General features: G+C 43.4%; 1 pseudogene; it reads right to left on the reverse strand.

The window, feature by feature from the left end:
- Window positions 1-248: 248 nt before the first annotated feature.
- On the reverse strand, window positions 249-703 carry LOC101605301 (annotated as a pseudogene).
- Window positions 704-7,649: the final 6,946 nt, after the last annotated feature.

Genomic DNA, 7,649 nt, shown 5'->3' on the forward strand with positions numbered 1-7,649 from the left:
CTTCACAGGCAAGCACTTAACCGCTAAGCCATCTCTCCAGCCCGAATCTTGACTTTTAAGTGAATTTTTTTATTACTATAGCATGATGGATTTTAACAGTTGAAGAATTAACAGAGAAACTACCTTGTATTGTTTACATTAATTCACAGCTATGGGACAAAGACTTTTAAAAACAACTAAGATTTGAGTGCAGTTTTGAACAGCAACATTTTAGCAAACAGTGAATGAATAAATAAGGTAGTTTTTCATCATTGGCCATTCATAATTTTGCCTTTAGAAATCTGGAAGAAATTGCCATCTTTGAGTTTCAAATGCTCTGGTAAATCTAGTCGTTTCTTAGCTTCTTCAATATCTTATCTGGTCTGAGGTAGCCAACAATGACCACATTGAGAATTTCCCCATAGAAGTCCTCTTTGAAGGTGTGGATGATGTGGGTTTCCATGGACTTCTTACCATTCTTGTAGTATGGGTTCCATCCGATGCTCACCACCATCTTATGAACATCTCCACTTCCAACACTGGCCCAACCATAATAAATGCCAGTGGACACATCAGCTGGAAGACTGACTGCTACTTGTTCAGGAAAATTCGCTGTGGGGATGCCCAGCTGCTTGGAGCCGCGGCGTCCGCTCCGCCGCGGGAGCCGCCGTAGGACGTAGCGGCGCCGGCACCGCGGACCGGCCCGGGACACTCTTGAGTGCATAGCGGGTCCGCACAACCCCACCCGCAAGGAGACTCGGACCCGAACGAACCTGCAGCAACGGCAGGAGAAAGCGCAGAGGTGGGCAGGAGCGCGGGACAGCTCAGCCTGCCTAAAGTTGAATTTTTTTGATGTGTGTATGTGGTATGTGTGCATGTGTGTATATATGTGCAGGTGCATGTGTATGCACATGTGTGTGGAGGCAAGTAGTTGAGAATTATTCCACAGTTGCTCTCTACCATAATTTTTTGAGACATGGTCCCACTGAACCTGGAGCTCACCAGTTTAGCTATACTAGCCTGGCGTGGTGGCACACGTCTTTAATCCCAGCCCTCTGGAGGCAGAGGTAGGAGGATCACTGTGACTTCCAGGCCAGTCTGAGACTACATAGTGAATTCCAGGTCAGCCTAGGCTAGAGTGAGACCCTACCTTGAAAAGCAACAATAATAAAAACCCAAAACAAAAGAATGTATAGCGAGACCAGCTGGCTGCCACTCCAATGCTGGCTGTGTCTGCCTTTCACGTACGTGCTGGGGGTCTAAAGTCAGGTCCTCCTGCTTTCTTGGTGCTGCAATTACCTTCTTGATGCTGGCACAATACACCTGACCAAAAGCAGCTGAGGGGTGGAACGTTGTTTATATTGGTTTATGTGTGTACTGGGGAATCGAACCTCAGACATTAGGCTTTCAGCAAGTATCTTAATCCCTGGGCCATGTCTCCAGCCCTTCCTGTCCATCTTTGGAAGATGGTCTCTCTTCATCCTGGAACCCACCAAGTGAGTTGCCCAGTGAGCCCCAGGGATTCAGTTGTCTCCACTTTCTCAGTCTGAAATTACAGGCCCAAGTCACCATGGTGGTTTCTTCATGTGGGATTAATCTCAAGTTCTCACAAGTACAAAGCAAGCACTTAACCCACTGAGTCATTACCCCAGCATGTGTTTTTTTTTTTTTTTTTTTCTTCTTCTTCTTCTTCTTTTGGCTTTTTAAAGGTAGGGTCTCACTCTAGTTCAGGCTGACCTGGAATTCACTATGTAGTCTCAGGGTGGCTTTGAACTCACAGTGATCCTCCTACTTCTGCTTCCTGGGTGCTGAGATTAAAGGCGTGCACCACCACGCCCAGCTCCTTTTTTTTTTTTTTTTAATATTTTATTTGGGCTGGAGAGATCACTTAGCAGTTAAGGCATTTGTTCGATTCCCTAGTACCCATGTAAGCCAGATGCATAAGGTGGTGCATGCTTCTGGAGTTCATTTGCAGCAGTTGAAGGTCCTGGCCTGCCCCATTCTCTCTCTCTCTCTGCCTCTTTCTCTCTCTCTCAAATAAATAAAAAATAAAATGAGTACTATAAAATATTTTAGGGCTGGAGAGATGGCTTAGCAGTTAAGCTGCTTGCCTGTGAAGCCTAAGGAGCCAGGTTTGATTCTCCAGGTCCCAACTAGCCAGATGCAGCAGGTGACACATGTATCTGGAAATGCTTTGCAGTGGCTAGAGGCTCTGGTGTGCCTATTCTCTCTCTTTTCCTCTTCCTGTCTCAAATAAAAATAAAACTAATTAAAATTATTTTATTTATTTATGTACTTATTTGTGTGTGGGTGAGAGAGAGAGAGCGAGAGTGGGGGGAGAGGGAGAGGGAGGGAGGGAGAGAAAGGGTGCACCAGGGCCTCTATCCACTGCACACAAACTCCACATGCATGTGCCACCATGTGCATCTGGCTTACGTGTGTTCTGGGAAATTGAACCTGGGTCCTTAGGCTTCATAGGCAGATGCCTTAACTGCTAAGTCATCTCTCTAAACCTGTTTTATTTTTCATTTATCTTTCTTTGGAAGAGCAGAATAAGTGATGGTGACCTGCCCTCAGCACCTCTGTGTGTCGATGCCTGCTAACTGACCCCTAGGCTGCACAGCTGTCTGTGCTCTCTTCTATCTGATCCTATGTGACACACAGCAGGGAGTCTGTAAGTATGCATTAGATGAACGAATAAGCAAATCTTACTGTGCAGAATCTTGCAAGTAAAGTGAGGGGAAGCTAGGAGTTTTCAGCATGATCTGAGAGTGGGAAACATTCAGATGCCCCAGACAGCCTTCACTCTTTTTGTAAAAAAAAGATTATTTATTTATTTGAGACAGAGTGAGGGGGAGAGAGAGAGAGAAATAGAGAGAATGGGCACACCAGGGCCTCTAGCCACTGTAAATGAACTCCAGATGCATGTGCCACCATGCTCATCTGGCTTGTGTGGGACCTGGAGAATTGAACCTGGGTCCTTAGGCTTCACAGGCATACCCTTTAACCGCTGAGCCACCTCTCTAGCCCCAGCCTTCACTCTTAATGACTGTCTGTCTTTCCCCTAACTCTGTCTCTTCATCTCTTCAGAAATCCATGAAATAATACAACCTCAACTTTATTCTTAATTATTTCAATTAAAAAAAAATTTTTTTTGAGAGAGACAGACACAGAGAGAAAGGCAGATAGAGGGAGAGAGAGAGAATGGGCGCGCCAGGGCTTCCAGCCTCTGCAAACGAACTCCAGACGCGTGCGCCCCCTTGTGCATCTGGCTAACGTGGGACCTGGGGAACCGAGCCTCGAACCGGGGTCCTTAGGCTTCACAGGCAAGTGCTTAACCGCTAAGCCATCTCTCCAGCCCAGTTATTTCAATTTTATGTTAAGGACTTTTTAACTTGTGGAAGGAAGGAAGAGGGAGGCAAAGAATTAGAGATCGTGCTGCCCCCTAACAGATGGAAGCGGTAGGACACCTACCTTCCTAGAGAAAGTCAGAGGCAATAGTTGGAAATTTCATCAGCAGAGCAAGAAGGCAAGAGCTCCCAAAAGCTCTTGGTCTTGTTAGTGACATCAGGAAATGAAGAAGGATGGACAGAATTGAATTACTTAACCTTTTCTTTTTTTTTTTCTTTCTTTTTAAAAAATTTATTCAACGGCTGAAGTGATGGCTGAGCAGCTAAGACACTTGCCTGCAAAGTCTAATGACCTGAGTGAGTTCTATTCATTTGTTCCCATGTAAAGCTAGATGCACAGTGATACATGAATCTGGAGTTCGTTTGCAGTGGCCAGAGGTCCTGGTGATCCATTCTCATTCTCTTTCTTCCTCTTTCTCTCTCTCTTCTTTCTCTTTCCTTGCAAACAAATAAAATCTTTTGAAAAAATTGCTGGGTTTGATGGCACATGTATTTAATCCCAACACTTGGGAGGCAGAGGTAGGAGGGTCACTGACTTCAAGGCCAGCTTGGGACTAGAGTGAGTTCCAGGGCTAGAGTGAGAGCGTGCTTGGAAACAAACAGATCTTACCTCCACCTCTCAGTTCAGCTTTTCTGTTAGAATATGGGCTAATTTCTCCACATTTTCTGAAAGCTCATTGAATTTCCTTAAAACAGGTGTTTTAAAAATTCTTGAGTCAAGTGTTTATACATGCTTGTTGTTATCTGGTTAGTTTCTGGCACCTTGTTGTGTGCGTTGGTGCACATGCACCACACAGCATGTGTGGAGGTGAGAGGACAACTTTGGGGGTCTGTCCTCTCCTTCCACCTCGACACAGTCTCTCAGTCACCATGCTGCTGAACTTCTTGAGTTCTCTGGCCTTGGCCTCCTGTTTTCGCATAGGCACACTGGGATTCCCAGATGTGTACTACGGATTTTGCTTTTTTTTTTTTTTAATAAAAGATGTTATCTTTATTTATTTATGAGAGAGAAAGAGAGAGAATGGGCTAGCCAGGGACTCTAGCCACTGCAAACAAACTCTAGACACATGCGCTGCCATGTGCATCTGGCTTACGTGGGACCTGGAAATTGAACCAGGGTCCTTAGGCTTCACAAGCATTTGCCTTAACCACTAAGTCATCTCTCCAGCCCCAGATTTTGCTTTTGATGAGGGTTCTGGGGATCAGAACTTGGGTCCATGGATACATATATATATATATATATATATATATATATATATATATATATACACATGTATATGTATATATACATACAGATACACATACACACACACATACATACACACACACACATACACACACACGTATGTATATGTATATAGTTTGTTAGTTGTTGAGAGAGAAGAGGGAAGGAGAGATAATGGGCATGCCAGGGCCTCCAGCCACTGCAAACAACTCCAGCCACATGAGCCACCTTGTGCCTCTGGCTTTTCATGGGTCCTGGGTAATAGAACCTGGGTCATTTTGGCTTTGCCGACAAGTGCCTTAACCACTAAGCCATATCTCCAGCCGCCCATGAACAGTTTTTGATGCCTGTTGATGTGTGACATCATACACATATGGAAGGATTAGGTGTCTGTTTCAGTCTTTATAATCTAGCGTTGGGTTTGTTCTGCAAAAATTCAAGGATTCCGCTTCCTCCTGGGAAGGCTGGAAGTCTTTCTGCTCTCAGCGCTTCATTGTTCCTGAAATCCAGGTTTACAGCGTGCTGCTAGTGCGTGAGCACTAGAGGGCGCTCCAAATTCAAGTTTGTTCTAAAATCTGCAGTTCACCATGAATTCAGGAAGCCTCTGAAACCTTTTTCATATGGACCAGATCCTCCCTGCATGTGGTCAGGGGCTGTGGAATTCTGCCTAGCTCTGAGCAAAATCATCACAGAGGGGGTAGGACCAGGCTTCTGTCCCCACCTCGCCATGGACTTGGTAACATTGCATCATACCTTGAATTCATACCCCACTGGCTCACACTGCAATGGACTGGTTATTGCTGAGGTGGAAATTTTTAAAAAACATTTTATTGTTATTTATTAATTTGAAAGAGGGGGAGAGAGAGAGAAAAAATGGGTATGCAAAGGGTTCCAGCCACTGAAAATGAGCTACAGATACATGTGCCACCTTGTGCATCTGGTTTATGTGGGTCCTGGGGAATTGAACCCAGGTCCTTTGGCTTTGCTAAGCCATCTCTCCAGCCTGGACTTTTTTTTTATTTAAACCTTTTGTTTTGTCTTTGGTTTTTCAAGGTAGGGTCTCACTCTAGCCTGGGCTGACCTGGAATTCATTATGTAGTCTCAGGCTGGCCTTGAACTCATGGTGATCCTCCTACTTCTGCCTCCCAAATCCTGGGATTAATAAATAAATAAATAAGTGTAAAACAAAGCAAGTTAGACATAATTGTTGGTGAAGATAAGTTTGTTAGCATATTAATGGAACACAGTTTTGCACTGCTGTTGTTCACTGTGGTGGTTAGTTTTCTGGGTCAACGTGGCTAGACTTGAGCACCTAGCTGTTCAGTCCACACTCACTGAGCAATGTTCTGATCTATGTGCTTAGCTACTTTACTTTAAGCAAAAGATATTGCCTGTAACAAGTGGGTGGTGAGTCACTCACCAGGTCAATGCTCTCCGGGGATCATTGAAGGAAATTTCTTGAACTGATTCTTAAGACTGCACCGTTCATTCCTGCCAGTTTCCAGCACTATCTACAGGTTTGTTGAAAGCTGGACTATGCCACATTAGCATTTATAGTCAATTTGAGTGGATAATCCAAGCAAATTGGCCGCCCCCCTCCAGCCGATGAGAGGTTTGGGGCTTCTCTGAAGGGGCCTAAAGGTGGCAGAACTTTTATAGGGCAAACATGGGGGAAAGACAAGGAAATGATTCCATCCGAAAAATACGCAGAGCTGAGCTGGCAGTTTCTGATTGGGCTAGAAAATGACTTACACTCAGCAGGATTTGTGGCTTGTTTATATAGGAACCCAGAATGCTGGAGTTGCCCCATCTCCTAATCTCCAGTTCATGATTTGAGCAGATTTCTGACTTGCAAGAAACGTCACAGGAACCAATTCTTTCAAATCTCTCTCCTTTTAATGTTGATACTTTCCTACCAGCGAACTTCACCCCTCCCCCCACAACAAAAGTGGGCATGGTGGTGCACGCCTTTAATCCCAGCAAAAAGCAAAGGAGGATCACTGTGAGTTTGGGGCCACCCTGAGACTACATAGTGAATTCCAGGTCAGCCTGGGGTAGAGTGAGACCCTATCTCATAAATAAGTGAATAAATAAATAAATAAGTGTAAAACAAAGAAAGTTAGACATAATTGTTGGTGAAGATAAGTTTGTTAGCATTAACATATTTCTTTGGAGCCAGGTGTGGTGGCACACGCCTTTAATTCCAGCACTTGGAACACAGAGGTAGGAGGATTGCTGTGACTTTGAGGTTACGCTGAGAATACATAGTGAATTTCAGGTCAGCCTGGGTTAGAGTGAGGTCCTACCTCAAAAAAAAAAAAAAAAAAAAAAAGAAAAAGAAAAAAAATTATATATATATATATATATATATATATATATATATATATATATATATATATATATAGGCTGGAGAGATGAATCAGCAGTGAAAGGTACTTAATTCCTCAGTACCCATGTAGAGGCAGAAGCACAAAGAGGTGCATGTGTCTGGATTTTGTTTGCAGTGACAAAAAGACTTAATGCTCTCTCTCCCTCAAAAGTTTTATATATATATACTACAATCTATCAACAGTCAATCAGACCCAACAGCAGTTCATTCTTCACAATCCATGAGTTAGGGCAGATCTCCCTTCAATTTACAGTAAGATCCTGCTTAGCTCTTGTGGGCAGGGGTTGGGGAATTACACCTCATTTCTGACCACTAATGTGATGAAGAGCATCAGAAGTATATGAAAACGATAAGTGATTCTGATTTCAAAGTAAATTGTTTGGAAACATTAACAAAAACATCAAGATGATAGAAGTATACCTGCTTCTACTAAATTCTTGATGGGAAAGTTCTCAAGAACAAGCAAATTTGTTTCCTGCTACAGAAGGGGGATTTTTTTTTTTTTTTTTAAGATCAAGGGTTTTTTTCTTCACAGAATTTCATATTTTGCTAATATGAAGGCATAAAACAGCAACAAAGAACAGTAGTGCATACAGCAGTGAATACACCAGGGTAATGTCAATATTTGAAATGGCTAGATAATATT

This window comes from Jaculus jaculus, chromosome 23, assembly GCF_020740685.1.
Source record: "Jaculus jaculus isolate mJacJac1 chromosome 23, mJacJac1.mat.Y.cur, whole genome shotgun sequence".
In the NCBI taxonomy this organism is placed as follows: Eukaryota; Metazoa; Chordata; class Mammalia; order Rodentia; family Dipodidae; genus Jaculus; species Jaculus jaculus.